The following is a 15,428-nucleotide window of genomic DNA, read 5'->3' as shown; positions in this document are numbered from 1 at the left end:
TTTACTCAAAAAAAAAAAAAAAAAAAAAAAAAGTGATAAAATCGCCAGGCGGACTGTTATATGTTTTTTTTCTCTTTCTTTCTTTCTCTCTCTGCAGCTGATCTCTGGAATCAAAGCAAGTCAGAGAGAGCAAACAGAGGCACGCACATTTAAAAGAAAAAAAAAAAAAGAAAAGAAAAGAAAAAATCCAGAGGCAATCAGAGCCCGGTTTTGTTGCCGCTGGCTGCTGCGTGTGCAGTTTGTTTGGGTGCGCGGAGGGGCTGGCGGGGGGCTGCTGGGGGCTGCTGTAGTGCTCACAAGCCGGAGGAGTACTTGAAGTCCCTTTTGTATGAAGACACCCCTTGGATGGCAGCAGGCAAAAAAAAAAAAAAAAATCTCTGATGGCAGTTTAAGAAACAATAGGATGAACGGGAGCTGCGGCAGGCTCTGCTACATCAAGTGTCATTTTCCAGTGACAAGAGAGGCAAGTTTCCCCCCCTCCTCTCTCTTTTCTTTCTTTCTTTCTTTTCTCTCTCTTTCTTTTCTTCTCTCCCAGCCGAAGCGCTCTCTCCTCCCTCCGTCAGCGGCGCAGGAAGCGAGCAGCCGGAGCCGGGCACACGCCGGGCAGGGAGGGCGGACGGGCGGCCGCAGACCCTGGGGCTCCCTCTGCCCGCGCCCCCTCCCTCCCTCTCGCCAGCGCCGGGGCGGACTCGCCGTCTCTCCCTATGGGAGCCACTTTGACTGTCCCCGCCGCCAAACACGAGCACGGCAGCCCCGGCGCCGGGGGGCGGGGCCTCCGCCGCCACGCCCCCTCATTTGCATCGCGTCACCGCTTCCCCCCGCCGCGCCGCGGCCAATGGGCGGCCGCGAGCCGGCGCCGCGGGGGCGCGGGAACGCCCCCCTCATTAGCATAGCCCGGCCCGGCTCGGCYCGGCCCGGCCCGGCCCGGGGGAAAGTTGCCCCGGGGGGGCGGGGGGCGGTTATTAATACAAACACGATCGCGGCTTTGTTCATCAATGAGCCGACAGCTCTATTAGCCGCGAGCCGCGCCGAGAGCCGGCCCGGGCAGCGCCGAGAGYCCCGGCCGCAATTAGCCAGGTATCCCTGCCCGGCTAATTGGGGGGGGCGAGGGGGGGCACAGCCGCCCTCCCCGAGCGGCGCCCCGCGGCTCCGCTCGCTGCCCCGACCCCCGGCGCGCCCGCGGCTGGCCCTCGTTAACAGGGCGCCGCGCTAATCACTTCGTTATACCCCCGCAGCCGGCGGGGATAAGCCCTAATTGAGAGGGGGGCAGAGGCCTCCCCCGGCCTCCGGGGGCCGCTGCCCGGCGGCCGCCCCGACGTGCTGCCGGGCGCCGCCGCAGCCCGGGCACAGCCGGGGCCCCGCGGCTGCCCGAGCCCGTCACTGCGCTGCGGTGCGGGACAAGTTGGTGCTGCTTCCAGGCGCCTCGGTTTTTGCGCCGTTACACGGCAAACGCCGCTGGACGCGCGTGGGGGGCCGCGCTGCGCGCAGCGGGCCGCGCACCTCCCCGCGCCGCGTCCCGCCAACTTTGGTGCCTGCAAATCCCTGCTTAAAAGCCAGTGGTGTCCCCCCCCCGCCCCCTTCCCGGACACGGCGCGGTGTTTTGCGGGAAAAGTGCACAATTTCCGAACAGGATAGTTCACGGAGAAACTCCGTTTTTTTTCTACTGGGGAAGGAAAAAATAAAAAAAGCCGCCGCACCCCCTGCCCTGGCCGGGGCAGCGCTGGGCCGGGGGGCTCGGGGCGGGGGCCCGCCGGGTGCCCGCACCTCCCCGCGGGTCCCGACCTGCTGGCGCGGCTGCAGAGTCACGTCGGTGCCCGCGGGGGCAAACCTCCCTTGCCCCCTTCTCGCTTCGTCGCCGAGCCGCAGCTCTGCGCGCCCCTTCGCCCCGGGCTCTGTCTGCCGGCGGGGGCCTCGGGGTGTCGCCGCGGAAGGGACCTCCTGGGCCCCTGCGCAGGTTCCGCCTGCTCAAATCCGTGCTTCCGCGACGAGACCCGGCGCATCCCCGACGGCCCGAACGCCCCGCCGGGGAGGCGCTCGCCGGCTCCCGGGTTATCCCCGGAGCGCGCCGCTGCCGCCGCCCCCGCCGGGCTGCGGCAGGCGCTGCCGGGCCGCGGGGAGGGCGGCTGCGCCCCGGCCGCCGCCAGCCGGGGCCGCGCACAGCCCCACGGAGGGACGCGGAGCGCCGCAGCGAGCGCGCAGCCGCCCCGGTGCCGGCCCCCGGGAAGAGCCCCAGGGCCAGCACCTATAGGCACCGCTGTGCAGCTCTATAGGCGATCCGAGGCACTCCGGCAACTCCGCAGGACTCTTGCAGCCACCTGTGCCGCGCTTTGCGTGCAGCACCCGTGTGAATACGCACGACCTGTGCACATCTAAGCCGCGGCCAGATAGCTCCGGCTTAAAAGCCGGCACACGGCCAGATGCCAGCGCCTTACCGGCAGTGAGAAACTGTGCCAGATCCTCGGGTTTAGATGGGTCCACGCACATAACATTCACATCCAAACTAAATGCTGTGTTCTCACATATGAACTGTGTTACAGAAAGAGAAATGTTGCGCGTTCCCTGCAGATGATATTTGAATCTCCACGTAATCATACTGTGTCCTACCTTAGGGATACGTGGAAGAACACAGACATACAGCCATACATGAATATCTACGCCATATGTATTGTATAGGAGTAGTTTTGCCCCTGCAGTGCTCTGGCTTATTGGTCTTCTTCAGGCTGCTGCTGTATCAGTTGTATCATATCCAGCCTAAATGCCTCCATGGTGAGATACATTTTGCAATTAAAAGCTATTTGCACCTGCACTGATTGCTCCTTTCCCAGGGCAGGGATCTGCCGGGGGGAGGAATAATGCATTTGAATCAATATACCAAGCAGTTGGCAGATTTTGCCCTTCAAATTTGTCCAAGAAATCAGGGGACTGTTTCCATGCTTTTTCTTTGGATGCTTGGATGCTGAACAGCCTCACACCAGCAGTCTGAGGGCACCTCCACCGGACAGGGACAGTCAGCCACTACAATAATAAAAATGACAAGTTCTCTGCTACTTTCTTCCTCTTGTAGACATGCATGCACACACACACCCTGCTCCTCTGTGCCTCACACACAGGCAACTTTCTGGAGGTTCCCACTGGGTGACAGCAGGACTGAGGGAGATGTCACACCTGGGGCTTACAGATAGCTGCAAAGCCACAAACTAATTGCTGCAAGGACGAAAGAGTTAAATACTGGCTACCCCCCACCCCCACCCCAGAGGGAATGTGGAAAAAAAACAGAGCTGAAATGAGGAGGGGGTGAGAAAGTCAGAACTTTGCAAAAAGGAGCTGGTGGCAGGCGATCCGACTTCTGCGCTCCATCCACCCCGCAGAGGCCAAATATAACCTACTGTGACTTAAAAAAAAAAAAAAAAATTCCCAGTTGCATTTAGCACTCGCTTTCTCCACATCATCCGGGTCTGGTCTCTGTTCTAAACCCACCTCGCTCCGTTGACTGCAGCAAAGTTGCTCCTGAACATGTATCTGTATCATGCCAGTTATGAGACCAGAGCGTATTCATGTGGAAAGCTGTATTTGTCCTTTCCTTAGCATGGCAAAATTAGCTGGAGGACACTCTGCAGCATGCCACGGGGGAGTTTTCATTTGCCTGGCTGGAATTCTGCACTTAACCATTCTCTTGCTGCAGAAAAACTCGGGCACGTTTCACGGAGGCTTTCCTGCAATCACAAGTTAGATGCTCTCAATATACAATGCAGAATAAAACACACACAGACTTGGAGACTGCAATTTTCTCCCAAGGGGGGTAAGTAAACACTTCACTCCCAAAGCAAGCGAGAGCCGCACATTTGAGCTGCGGGTTTTACCCCAGTGACACAAACCAATAGCTGCTACTTCGCAGAGCCACGAAGAGCAGCTTATGTATCGGATTGGGAGGGGTAGGGAATGTGGTCGCAATCTCCCTGGTCTTAGCAGATAGCAGGGATGGGTCGATGCTGGAATCCAAATGCTACTGGAAGGGAAAGACGGAGAAAAGACCTGGCCCTGACTTGCTGCAGGGAGGCCTAGTCCTGAAAACGGGCCCCCAGGGAATGGCTGGTTGTTGAGGCCACCTTTGAACAAGGAGGTCTAGGAAGGAGGTCTCACTTTGTAGGACTGAAATGAGAGCCCTGTGTGGCTGGAAATAGAGGTCCCAGAGCGCAGGAGTGTCCTGCGTGAGGAAAGGCCCCTTCCCTGGTGCAGTTTCCAAGCAGGCCCAAGGCCCCTCTTGCCTCTGACCTGGAGTCTGTCCAGGGCAACTCCCTCCTTCTGCCGCCAGTCCCTGTTGCCTCTGCTCTGAGCAGTCAGGCACAGCAGGGACGTTCGGACCTCGCTTCCCTCTCCCCATACACCAAGCAAGGGAAGTAGTAATTGGAAATGGGAACTTCTGAGAGAAAAGCTCTTTCCTCCCTGAGCTTTACAGCTGGAGAGCCAAGAGGGACCACGCTCCTCCCCGCCTTTCTCAGGAGAAGGGAGACCTGAGCCGACAGGGCGAAGGGGAAAAGCCGGTATCTCATTTCAAGGTGGGACTGAAGAAAGCAGAGCACTTGGGATCTGAGCTTGTACCTGCACTTTCTGTGAACACAGAGGGGAAGGAGCAAGGGGGATCAGGAACCTTTCACTTGTATCCTCTGCAGCAAAGACCCTTTTCATGCATATTTTTCTCCAAGCTAACAGGCTCCTGTTTTGATCCAAAGACTTTGCTTCTGTAGGTTAAACCAACCTGGCAGGTGATGACACCGCTCAGCTGCTCAGGATGTTTTATTCCTCCTGCCTGGCTGGCTTTGGGGGAGGAGGGGAGAGAAAGGCCCAGGGAACTGAGGACTGGGATACAACGCTCCGCTTGCCGTGTTCGAGAGGAAGGAGCCCGGGTGGGACCAGGCAGAATCTGCCCCCAAGCGAGGGCCGGCAGGACCCAAGCTTTACCCGGCTGCCGTGACATGGGGGACCCAGGTGGAAACATCCCGTCCAGGAGCTTTTTCCTCCTGCTGCCTCCCCCCGCCCCTCGGGGCTGAGCCTAGACGCCCGGTGCGGGGGGCTGGGCTCGGCGGGGCCCGGGGGCAGGCAGCGACCGCTCCCCCCACCCCGCCGCACCCCCGCGGCTGCTGCGGGCGGGCGCCCCGTCGCGCCACCTCCCGGCGCCGGCGCGGCCGCGCCGCGGGGCCACGGCGCCACCTGGCGGCCGCGGGCGGCGCCGCCTCCCCCCGCCGGGCACCGGGCCCCGCCGCGGCCGCGGCTCCGCCACGGAGCTGCCCCTCGCGTCCCCGCTCCACAGCTGCCGCCCCCCAAACCTCCCGCCCCACCCGGGCCCGAGACCCTCCTGGGGACCTACAGGGACAGAAGAGCCCCCACCTCCATCCCTAAGACTAAAGCAAAATCCGCTGCTTTAGTACGGCAGTGGAAACTGCACGACGCTATAGGCGAGGAGCTGCAGCTTCCCACTCCTCYCTCGCAAGCCTGCCCTGCATTTAAGGCTAGCTCGTATTTATCTGTTTATTCTGGCAGTGATTACCCCTGTACAGATTATGGTTATTATTTTAGCACACAAAATGTTGCTATGATTTTTACATAYGCAATTCAGCAAAGCATGTAAACATATAATCAACTGCCGTTGACTTCAGGGAGATGTAAGCACATATCTCCCATTCAAGAGGCAAGGGAGAAACCCAGGAGCAAGCACTCCTTCCCTCTGAGAGGATGAGTTTAAGCATAGCACATGGAATGGATTTAAACATCTACTAAACTTGTCACACGCTTTGCTGAATCAAGCATGAACATTATCAGAAGTATTAAGTGACTCAGAAATCTGTATCTTCTCTTAAACGCTTGTGTAAACTCTGAGGACCTTACAYTGGGGGTTTAGACTTTTAAGCTGCACAAACTCTTTTGAAGGGTTTACTCCAAAACCTTCAAATAGGAGAGCGATAAGAGACAGAAGTAACTTGCTGAGTTGCCAAGCACTAGGTTCATCATTTCCAGGATCYGGTTGTTCAGGATTTTTCTGCTCTTCTTGTGCCGCCCGTTTTGAAGCCCATTTTTTCTGGTGTCCGTGCTAACCTCAGAGAGGCTCCTGACTTCAGCAGAAGTAGAACTAACGTCAGCAGCTGGAGGCATACCTTTGACCAAGGAAATTTTGCYGAAAATGGTTACGATTAATTTTGAGATACTAAGAGATATTCACCTATTTATGTACTTTCCTGAGCTTTGGAAAACTCAGAGTTCAAGCCCCTGCTTTGCCTGATTCAGATCAGGGGATTTCCTTGTTGCCTTTGACCAGGATCTCTGTGGCTCAAGGCAGACCAAGGGCTTAAGCTTGGGCCTCCCACCTTCCTGCACCAGTTCCCGCAGGGAGGGCTGTTCACACAGTCTCTCAAAAAGGTCCGACCTGGGGGGGAAAAGTAATAAAAATTCTGGTAAAGAGATAGCCAAATAGTGCCCACTACATGGGTGGGGAAGCATCACTTTCTTTAGGATCTCCAAGTTCTCCTGTGTTAATTGGAAACTCTGTACCTATTTTGAAGCCTGCATTTCAGCAGAGCTAAAACGTGCTTAAATACTTCCCCCGAAAGAAAATCTTTTGAAAGGCATTGCTCGCTACCTAGCATTGCACGGGGAGCTAGGCATTGTAGCCCTTACTCAAGCGTAACTGCCCACGACTTGCATAGGAGCAAGGTCAGCCCGCCTGACCGGCGGCAGCTGTGCACGTGTGGTTGTGCTCCGTATGCACGCACAGTCATTACGGGTGATGCACAAACGCTGTTCATGCTTCCCGAGCAGGCTGTTATGGCAAGGCTCACATCCCACTGATCTCACTGCAGGGCTTGGGAAGCATTCAGAAGCCTCCCAAAATGCCTTACAAACGATGTATGGAGAAACTACTTCCTCCAGCCCTGAAACAGAGTCATTGTCGTGGTGTGATGAAGGAACTGTTAAACAGACACGGCAACAAAACCGGAGCTGGGTTCTGGCCAGGGTATTTCAAGCAACTTGTAAAAAGTTCACTGATTCTTTAATGACTCCACCTGGTTAGCACAGGACCTCTGCTTTACGTGCCTTGCAGAAGATATGCTGCAAGAGAAGCGACTTAGATGATATGAATCAAACTGGTTCTTCTAACATCGTGTTGGTCTGGAATAGCTGTTGACCTGATGGAGTGTTAATGGGAACATTTATTTGTTTCTTTATCACTACAAAGATGTCATATATACTTACCCCACTGCTGCCACTGTTCCCAAAGGGCTGTCAGCACAAGAGCCATTATAACATCACTGCCGGAGGTAATATATTTTTTTCACACATTATTTCTTCAAATGATTCTGTAAAGAAAAGAAAAAAAAAACTTTGATACAAAAATTGCTGGTAAAAGAACAGTGCAGCATGACATGAGCCAAAGAAGCTTTTCTAAATGCCTGTCATTCTCCCCTTTTATTGCTTATGGAGAGCACCACACACGCAGCCTGGATTCGTCTTGGCACGGTGTACCGCACCTGGCATGAGGAGGGTGTGATCTGCCACTGAGATTCTTAGGCACTTTCGCTCTTCATGTAAATAAACAGATTAAGTTTGCCTGGCACTGCTGAACTGCGCAACTGTCCCGTACAGAGGAGCTGCATTTGGGTGCTATATCCAGTCTTTTATATTTCTTTATATTTTTGGCTTATGCAAGAATATGAAGGCTTTAACTGGAGTTACCACAACACTCTGTTTTATTATGAAATAAAAATGAGACAGAACCTACAGCTTTTACCTAGGGAAAAAATTCCCATTGCGTTTCATTTGCGTTATGCAATGACTTGACAGTTTAAGGAAATTGCTAATGGGACCTTTTACTGCTAGGTCACTAGTTCAAATCTGGCTCTGTCAGTAATGACCAAGAGTATCTGATGAATGTTTGATGACGTGAGATAAAAATATGGGTCTCAATGCACTTATCAGTAGAAAAACCCCTTCAACAACTCGAGCCCCTTAATGCTAATCTCGATAGAAAAGCCTGCAATGGTAGAGCATGAACAAGCCCTCGGCAGCCCTATGGTAGATCAAGGTCAGGATGGGGGCATGCAGATGGAAAAGCTTACAGCACTGATGTCTGGGCAGAACCTGTCGGTGGATAAACAAATCCACTATTTAATGCACTGAAATACTTCAGTAACAGTAAAGTATGAGAGAGCCAAATCCGGTATTGTTCTCAAAGGGAAAATGATCTTGGTGTATGGGGGAAGATGGAAACATTAGGAAATCCAGGATCAGGGACTGGTTTATACTAGTGCCAAGACTCAGAAATTCTGAATTTTTCAAACTGAATCGTTCTGTTTCAGTTTCTCCATGTTATAATATAAAGCTGCAGAAGCTGAAATAAATATATAAAGGTGACCTGGTAGGGGGTTGGTAAGCGTGCTTTCTTGCCTTTTGAGACAAACTACAATCAACAGGAGAAGAAGTTATTGCCTCATTCAGCATCTCRCAAACCACCTCTTGCTCCAAAAGAGCGTAAAGCGTCACTGGCAGGATTTGGCAACCGCTGACAAGCGAAGGCCGAGGGCTGATGGCTGAGCAAGAAGCAGCCGTCTGCCRTTCCGAACGGAGGCTGCTTCCAAATTAACCCCAGGGCCAGGTGCACGCACTAGACTGTCTGCGAAGCACATGTGCAACATCCACTTAAGGAGTTTCCCAGACCTGCGCAGCCTCCCGAAGCCCGCGAGCGCCTCGCCGGCGAGGCCAGACCTCCCGCCCCAGGACACCCCGGCAAGCGCGGGGGGCGCTGCCAAAAAGGGGCATTGGCAGCAGGCGGGAGCTCACGCTGCGCCTTCCCGAAAGCGGGCGACGGGGAAGGCTCAGGTCCCTCGTAAACTCACCAAGTGCTCACAGCGCATTTACCGGCCGTTTGGAGCAAAATGCAAGCGGCGTGAGAGCCATCTGGCGGGGGAGCGGGGAGGACTTTCTCACTTCGCCTCATTGTTCTCGGCGCTTTGGCCACGGGCGAAATCCAGCGGTGGGGAACAGCAGGCCAGATGTGGGAGGAGGGAACGCTCGAGGGGCCATGCCGCATCGCTCGCCTTGGCACGGCACCTTCCACCTCCAAACATCCTTTCTAAGGAAATTACGTTTATGAGGACAACGTCGCCACTAAAACACACTGCGCTTCTGCAAAGTGCTTCCGTAGCAGAGATGGACCCATCGACGGGGCCAAGGGTTGGTGCACAGGGATGCACCAAATACGTGAGCACGAAAACCCGCCCGCGCTGTCCAGGTTAAGGGTGTGGGAAAGTCAGCGGAGCTGCAGGCAGCAAAGGGCTCCTCTGGCCCATTTACAGGGCAGGACCAGGACTTTTTCTGCCCGGTAGAGCCCAGCACTGATCCACTGAAATCAGCAACATTTCCCTGGGCACCGCAAGTCCTGCGGGACTCCACCTGCCTCTGCCCACCGTTTCGGGAGGTCAGCACACGCGAGATGGGGAACGCCGGAGCGCCAGGTCCCAGAACCACCGCACGCACACAACGCCAGCAGGGTCTGCGACAACTCAAACACCATCAACGGTCACTATGTTCAAGGTGCACAYAGGTGATCTGCCTCTTGCTCACATTTAGTTTTGATATCTGGAAATTAAAAGCTTTATTTAGCAYGCTATCATTTATCAGAGAAAGCAAACATACTGCCTGGGAGGAGTGTGGAGTATTGACCACCATCCAACATCTTCCTGCGAAAGGAAATTGGGCAGCATCGGTGACGCCCGGGAATAACGCGAGGTGCTACCAGTAAGCCCGCTCCCGCTCCATGCGTGCTAGCACTCACTTCTGCCGCTGCACAGTCGTCCTTTGGCCACAAACCGGGCAAAGAGGGAGGCCGCTGCTTCGCTCTGTGCCACGAGAAGGATTCATACCCCAATATTTGAGGTAGTCGCTTTTTTGACCTCAGTACAGTGACAAAATCAGATAAAACATGGGTCAGTTATTTACATAAACTGCAGGCAGTTCAGAGTCGTGTCTTGGGAACCCCTCATTTTGGTCCTATTAACTAGAAAAACTAAAGCTTCCTGAAATCTGAGTTTTGCAGGTGAAAAATTAGAAATAGAGGAAAAGCCGAATTTTGTCATTTGCCAAGGAGTCTCAGACACTCCAGGAGCCACCAGTCATGCAAAGGGCACGCCAGCACGCGCGCAGAGCGGGTCGCACTGCGTACAACGCTCATACTGTACAACRGAGCGTATTTTGCTGTGTACTCCAAGGTGCGCTCACCCAAATCACATCCCAGCAGCATCCCAGACAGCCTCAGGATGAACCAAGCCCCAGAACTAAAAATGCTGTTATGAGCCTCCAGCTGTACTGCTTTGAACAGTCTCACAGCCTTTGGGGGTGCAAGTATAGAGAATTACCTTTTAATTCTAATATTTAGCCCCCATTACATAATGTTTTACACAGAAATCTCTGCTCCTTTGCATCTTTTCCACTTGCTGGGATTTGATCCATATCGATCTGCACGCACTTCTTCTAGGATCTTTTAAGGCTGCAGAAATGACAATTTCCACATTAGTTACAAAATAATTACCCATAATAATTTAATAATGAGCTTTCCCTTTAAATTATTAACATAGGTAGCCAAGAAAATTGTCAATTTTAACAAGTTTAAATTCAAATGATAAATGCCAAATCTGTGTTAAATGAGACCAGCAAATTAGCAATTAAAATATTTATGCAAGAAGGCAAAAGATATTGTATTCAAACAGTGGAAGACCAGTCTCCCATTGGGGTATTTGACAATGGCCCATGTTTGCATATCTCAGCTTTAAAACCCTGTGCAAAGGGAAGAGGAAAAAATAACTGAAGCCATAATTGAGGCTGGACAGTGTTGATTGGCACCCGGTGGGATTTCGCTAGAATCCAAGMAATTCTCAGAATACCCTTGGGTTATATGGAGAGGAAATCCTGACCCCAGTCATATTATTTCTATCATATAAATCTTTATCTGCGGGAAGCTCCAAAGAAAGAAATTGCTTCATAGCATCTAATTGCTTTGTCATTGAGAACAGAGTTGAATATGTTATCTGAATTTTAAGGGGAGGGGGGGAAATCTTTGATGCTGAAAAAAAAATATCAGCTTCAGAGCAGATCTCTGATCCCCTGCAAATGCAAATCCCGTTTTCCTGACGGACTTTGAGGCCAGGAGCTGTTACCGGAGCAGGGCTGTTGCACGGCACTGTCGCGGGGAGCAGGCTGGAGCGGAGCCTGACACGGTATTCAGCTGGGGAAACCAGACATGGATTTTTTTATTTTTCTTTCTTTCACTGGAACTCCTGGAGTTCGGAAACTGAAAAACCAAAATGAAAACCAGAGCCCGTCCGCTGCAACAGCGCCAGCAGCGCCCCACACCTGCGCGCCGCGTTGGGCTCCCGTCTGCGGAGCGGCAGTGCCCCGCCGTGGCCGCCGGCAAAAGCGTGCCGCTACTTGATCTTAAACCTTCGGTTTTCTGTCCTATCCTTTTTTAATCCCCCCCCCCTTTTTTTTTTTTATTCCCCCTAACCTCCTTTTTCTCCCGCCTCTATCCCATTCAGCCAGGTCATATTTACGATTGAAAAGAACAGAAGTAAATCTTGTGAAAATAGTTTTTCAGGCATCGCAGGTCTTTTGGAAAGTCTGGAGTCGGGCTCGTTGCATGGGACCCTAAGGGGCAGTTCACAAAGTCTAAGTACGAGGCTTAATTTCATCCAGATGTTTACGCTGGGATGCCTGAATGTCTTTAGGGTTGGATCTTCAGTGGGAAGCACAGATTTTGTGCCAGTTTTCTGCCCAGGGAAAAGTTTTATCCCCCAGCCGAACAGAGAGTAACACCGCTATGAATACAGGAGCAGGAAACATTTGGAAAAGCCGTAACCCACCGAGGCTGCCGAGCAGCCAGCGCTGCCCACTTCCCTGCTGAAGAGCGGCACAAGCAGATACAGAGCCGGCCGGGTCTGAAACCCGAGGAATGATTTGGAGCCAGTCAGTGTGCTGACAGTCCATCTAACAAACCCCACAAGTGTAAGACCTGTTTTTCTCCTATAGAGAACAAGCCTGGGAAAACGACGACAACGGCCCAACAGCGGCACCGCAGCACCCTAAAACTAGCGCCTTCCTCCCAGGGCCAGGCAATTTTCAGAGGTCGGTTTAAATTCCTCAGTCGTACCAAGGGAGAAGGTGACCCTGCAGTTGCCTTCAATTATTCTGTCCAGCTCCAAAACTTTAGGAGAAATCAGGGCTGGAAGAGGCCTGGATGTCATCAGATCCACCTCTCCGTCCTAGGGCAACTCTAACCACATCTTCCGCACTCGATGCCACCATGCACATCCAGGCTGCAGCTTTCCCTAGGGCAAGGGCAGGTCAAGGCTCTCGCGGGACTTCAGAGGCCACAGAGGGAAGGACAGGCCAGCATCAGCCGCCACCGGGGCCACCGCCGGCCAGATCTGGTGACTGCTCCCCTGTGTTCCTCGGAAGTGCCACGCTGAACCCAGCACCCATCTGCACTGGTGAACACAGCGTCCACAGCAGACCACGCACTAGGGACTATGTCAGAGCGGAGCAGAAGAGGGAGGCTCGTGCTAACAACCTTCCTCTAACGCGCTTTGCTTCGTGCCCGGCTGCGTTTCTCGATAAAGCTGCTTTCACAGAGGCAGCGCCGGCCCAGGTCTGCGCCCATTCCCACCGGGAGGTCTGCACCCACGTCCGGGCACGGGCCACCGTGGCTGCTGCGCCCGCTGCTCCGGGGGCAAGCGGTCACCTGGGCCCAGCTTCTAGGAAAATGCATCCAACCACCTTAGTTTACTGCCACTTGTTACAGCTGGACACAAACATTCACAGACCAGGATCCCTGCCGTGCTAAACGCACCGATCAAACTCGGAGCGACGAGCTGCCGTGCTAGGCTGCATTTTCAGCAGCACTTATGATATTTAAGCACATCAAAGTATAAGGACGATTTCTGGTAACATTCAACAGTTTGGCTGGGGTTTCTCCCACTGGTTGTTTCTTACCACCTGGGCAAACGAAAATCATTACCAATATGTTCTCAGCAAGACAACCAGATCGACTACACCAAATATTCAAACACATACATGGTAAGTTTTTATATTGGAAATAAAATCTATCTTAATAGAGTACAATTTTTCATTTTTCTTTACTTATAAAAACACCCTTTCTAACACAGAGGGCCTTTGAGAAATTAATTTCCATCTGAAAACAAACAAGGGCTGAAAAAGTTTACAAAGGAACCCATCTTTCAAGGACGTTTCCTTTTAAATTGCACAATATGGCTCTTAGCAAGGAAAATAAATAAAACTTAATCCCTCTGCATTCCAGCTGGCATTTTTTCCCCAAGCTAGCAGTGAACGGTCAATTTAAAGAAAACTCGGACTATGGTCAATTAAGGAACTGTATATAATTTCATTTATAAATAAAGATACCTATTCAATTAATTATTTTTAGCCTATTAAGTCAGTTTTACACTTTAAATTCCTAAGACTGAAGTCATTCATCCACTTCCCAGGCATAGGCATTTCACATCTGTTGCTGCAAATTTCTGCAGATCTTCTAGTCTTTGGCTGTTGGTAGCTGAAGCTGTCTCCAGCTAACAGTGATTTATTTAAGGATGTGGATTATACGCCTCCAGGAAATGGCAACCTCTGGGAAAAATTGCGTCTAATTACTTGCAACATTTAGAAAAATTTTATTTTATTTTTTAATTTTGGTTCGGTTGCTTATGCATTCAAATAGTTTTTTCTTTTATAGCTTGTCTGTTTAACCAAGGTCATCTCTAGGTTTATGTACATACAATCCTGCTCTCTTAGCATTGTTTATTATACTTATTCCAAGACACCTCACAAAATTTTTGCAGGATACTTATTTCTCTAAAAGACAATTAGTGTTTGTTTTCAAGAGAATAACCAACACCTTTGAGTCACAGAATACATTTGTTGAATGTTTTATCAGCTAACTATAAACTTTCTTTATGGCACCACATAGGATTTGCCTGGCTGGATCTCCAAACCTGCACTAGATGTTTGCAGGTGCAGCCACTCAGTGCTGCAGCCCTGAACTACAAAAACAGAGGAGAGGAGTCACCAGGTCTCTAGCCTGGGCTCCAGGAGGATGCCAGTAAGTAAAATAGCAACAGTCAAAGAAATAGGCATTGTCAAAGAGAAAACTGTATCTTATCGAGGGGGAAAAAAGGGTGAACTGTGATCTCTAATGCGATTGAACATACATATCACAAAAATGGGGACAAGTTCATTTCTATACATGGTATTGCAACACTAAGAAAAATTGATTTAAAAATCTCATTAGCTATCACCTTTGAAAGTGCCAGCAAAGCCAGAGACTGCTAGAGACAGATGTTGGTCCATCTTTCCCACAAATGCTTTTATAGGGGGTTACAAGTAGGACTTGGAATACCTCTTTAAACAAGCCTTAGAGGTCAGACTTCAACAATACTCCAGACACTGCAGAGATCGAAAAGTAATGCTGGAAAGTTATTTAAAGGCCTCTTCATACAAATTCAATATATTGGAGGAAAAGAGCCAGCACCAGTCCACTGGTCATCTCCACAGCCCTCCTCAGAGCAGCATAAACTAGCAGCGGTCCACGGACCAACCCCTCCTGAAAACTTCCAATCCACTCTTTAAAAGCACCGTACTACAACGTACTACCTATTCCAAAACAAATGTAATTCCTGCTGTTTGCTCTCTTGGCCTGAACAACATCCAGCAACATCAGTCCCACCCTAATTTGGTTACTCTCATTCTGAACACACCTACCTTCCAAACACCATAAGATGCTTTAAACTGCCAGTTCCATTTCCCAAGCATTTTTGTTTTAGACTCTGATACCAATTTGCTTGTATTTTATATCTTATTTGGTTCAAAACTCAGATCGTCTCCAGAAAATGAAACCAAACTCCTTAACTTTCTCTGCTAATTAGGAAAAATATTACAAGTTTATTGTCAAATGACATTCAAATAGATCAGAGTCTGGGCTTAAACTGTTTTAGGAAAAAGGATTCAGTAAATTAGAAATAAAATTTAAAATGGTTCAGGAAAGAAGAGGTTTTCTTGCATTGGAAAAGCTTGTGCATTTCAAGAGCTTTCTGCCTTGTCATTAAATGAACTGCTTCACTTGGAACAAGGAGGGAAAGAGTCTTCTGCTGCAAAATAATCAATAGCCAAAGGAGGTTGGTTGTTGCCAGTCTGCACAATTCAGACCAAGGCTTTCAAAGCAAATTCCTAGTCACACGTTTGCTCTTCTGAGTCTCCCTGTCTTCTGGTGGAGTCATCACACCTTGTGTAAATACATTTCCCTGAGCCCAGAGCAAAGGAATCCATAAATCAGCAGCTCTGGGATCCTCTTAAAGGTTCAAGCCACAACTGTAATCCAA

At 51.1% G+C, this 15,428-nt stretch overlaps 1 long non-coding RNA gene across 1 annotated transcript; it reads right to left on the bottom strand.

The window, feature by feature from the left end:
* Nucleotides 1-2,650: 2,650 nt before the first annotated feature.
* Nucleotides 2,651-9,621, bottom strand: LOC112964895. The gene is made up of 5 exons (XR_003253118.1): nt 8,886-9,621; nt 7,246-7,349; nt 6,215-6,418; nt 3,478-3,713; nt 2,651-3,015 (listed from the first exon to the last, which is right to left on the bottom strand). It is a non-coding gene; the product is annotated as an uncharacterized LOC112964895 (long non-coding RNA).
* Between the last annotated feature and the right edge of the window lie 5,807 nt (nt 9,622-15,428).

Source organism: Apteryx rowi, unplaced genomic scaffold, assembly GCF_003343035.1.
Source record: "Apteryx rowi isolate R43461 unplaced genomic scaffold, aptRow1 scaffold_2, whole genome shotgun sequence".
Lineage (NCBI taxonomy): Eukaryota > Metazoa > Chordata > Aves > Apterygiformes > Apterygidae > Apteryx > Apteryx rowi.
The sequence above is the reverse complement of the archived record's forward strand: the minus strand, read 5'-3'. Positions and strand labels throughout refer to the sequence as shown.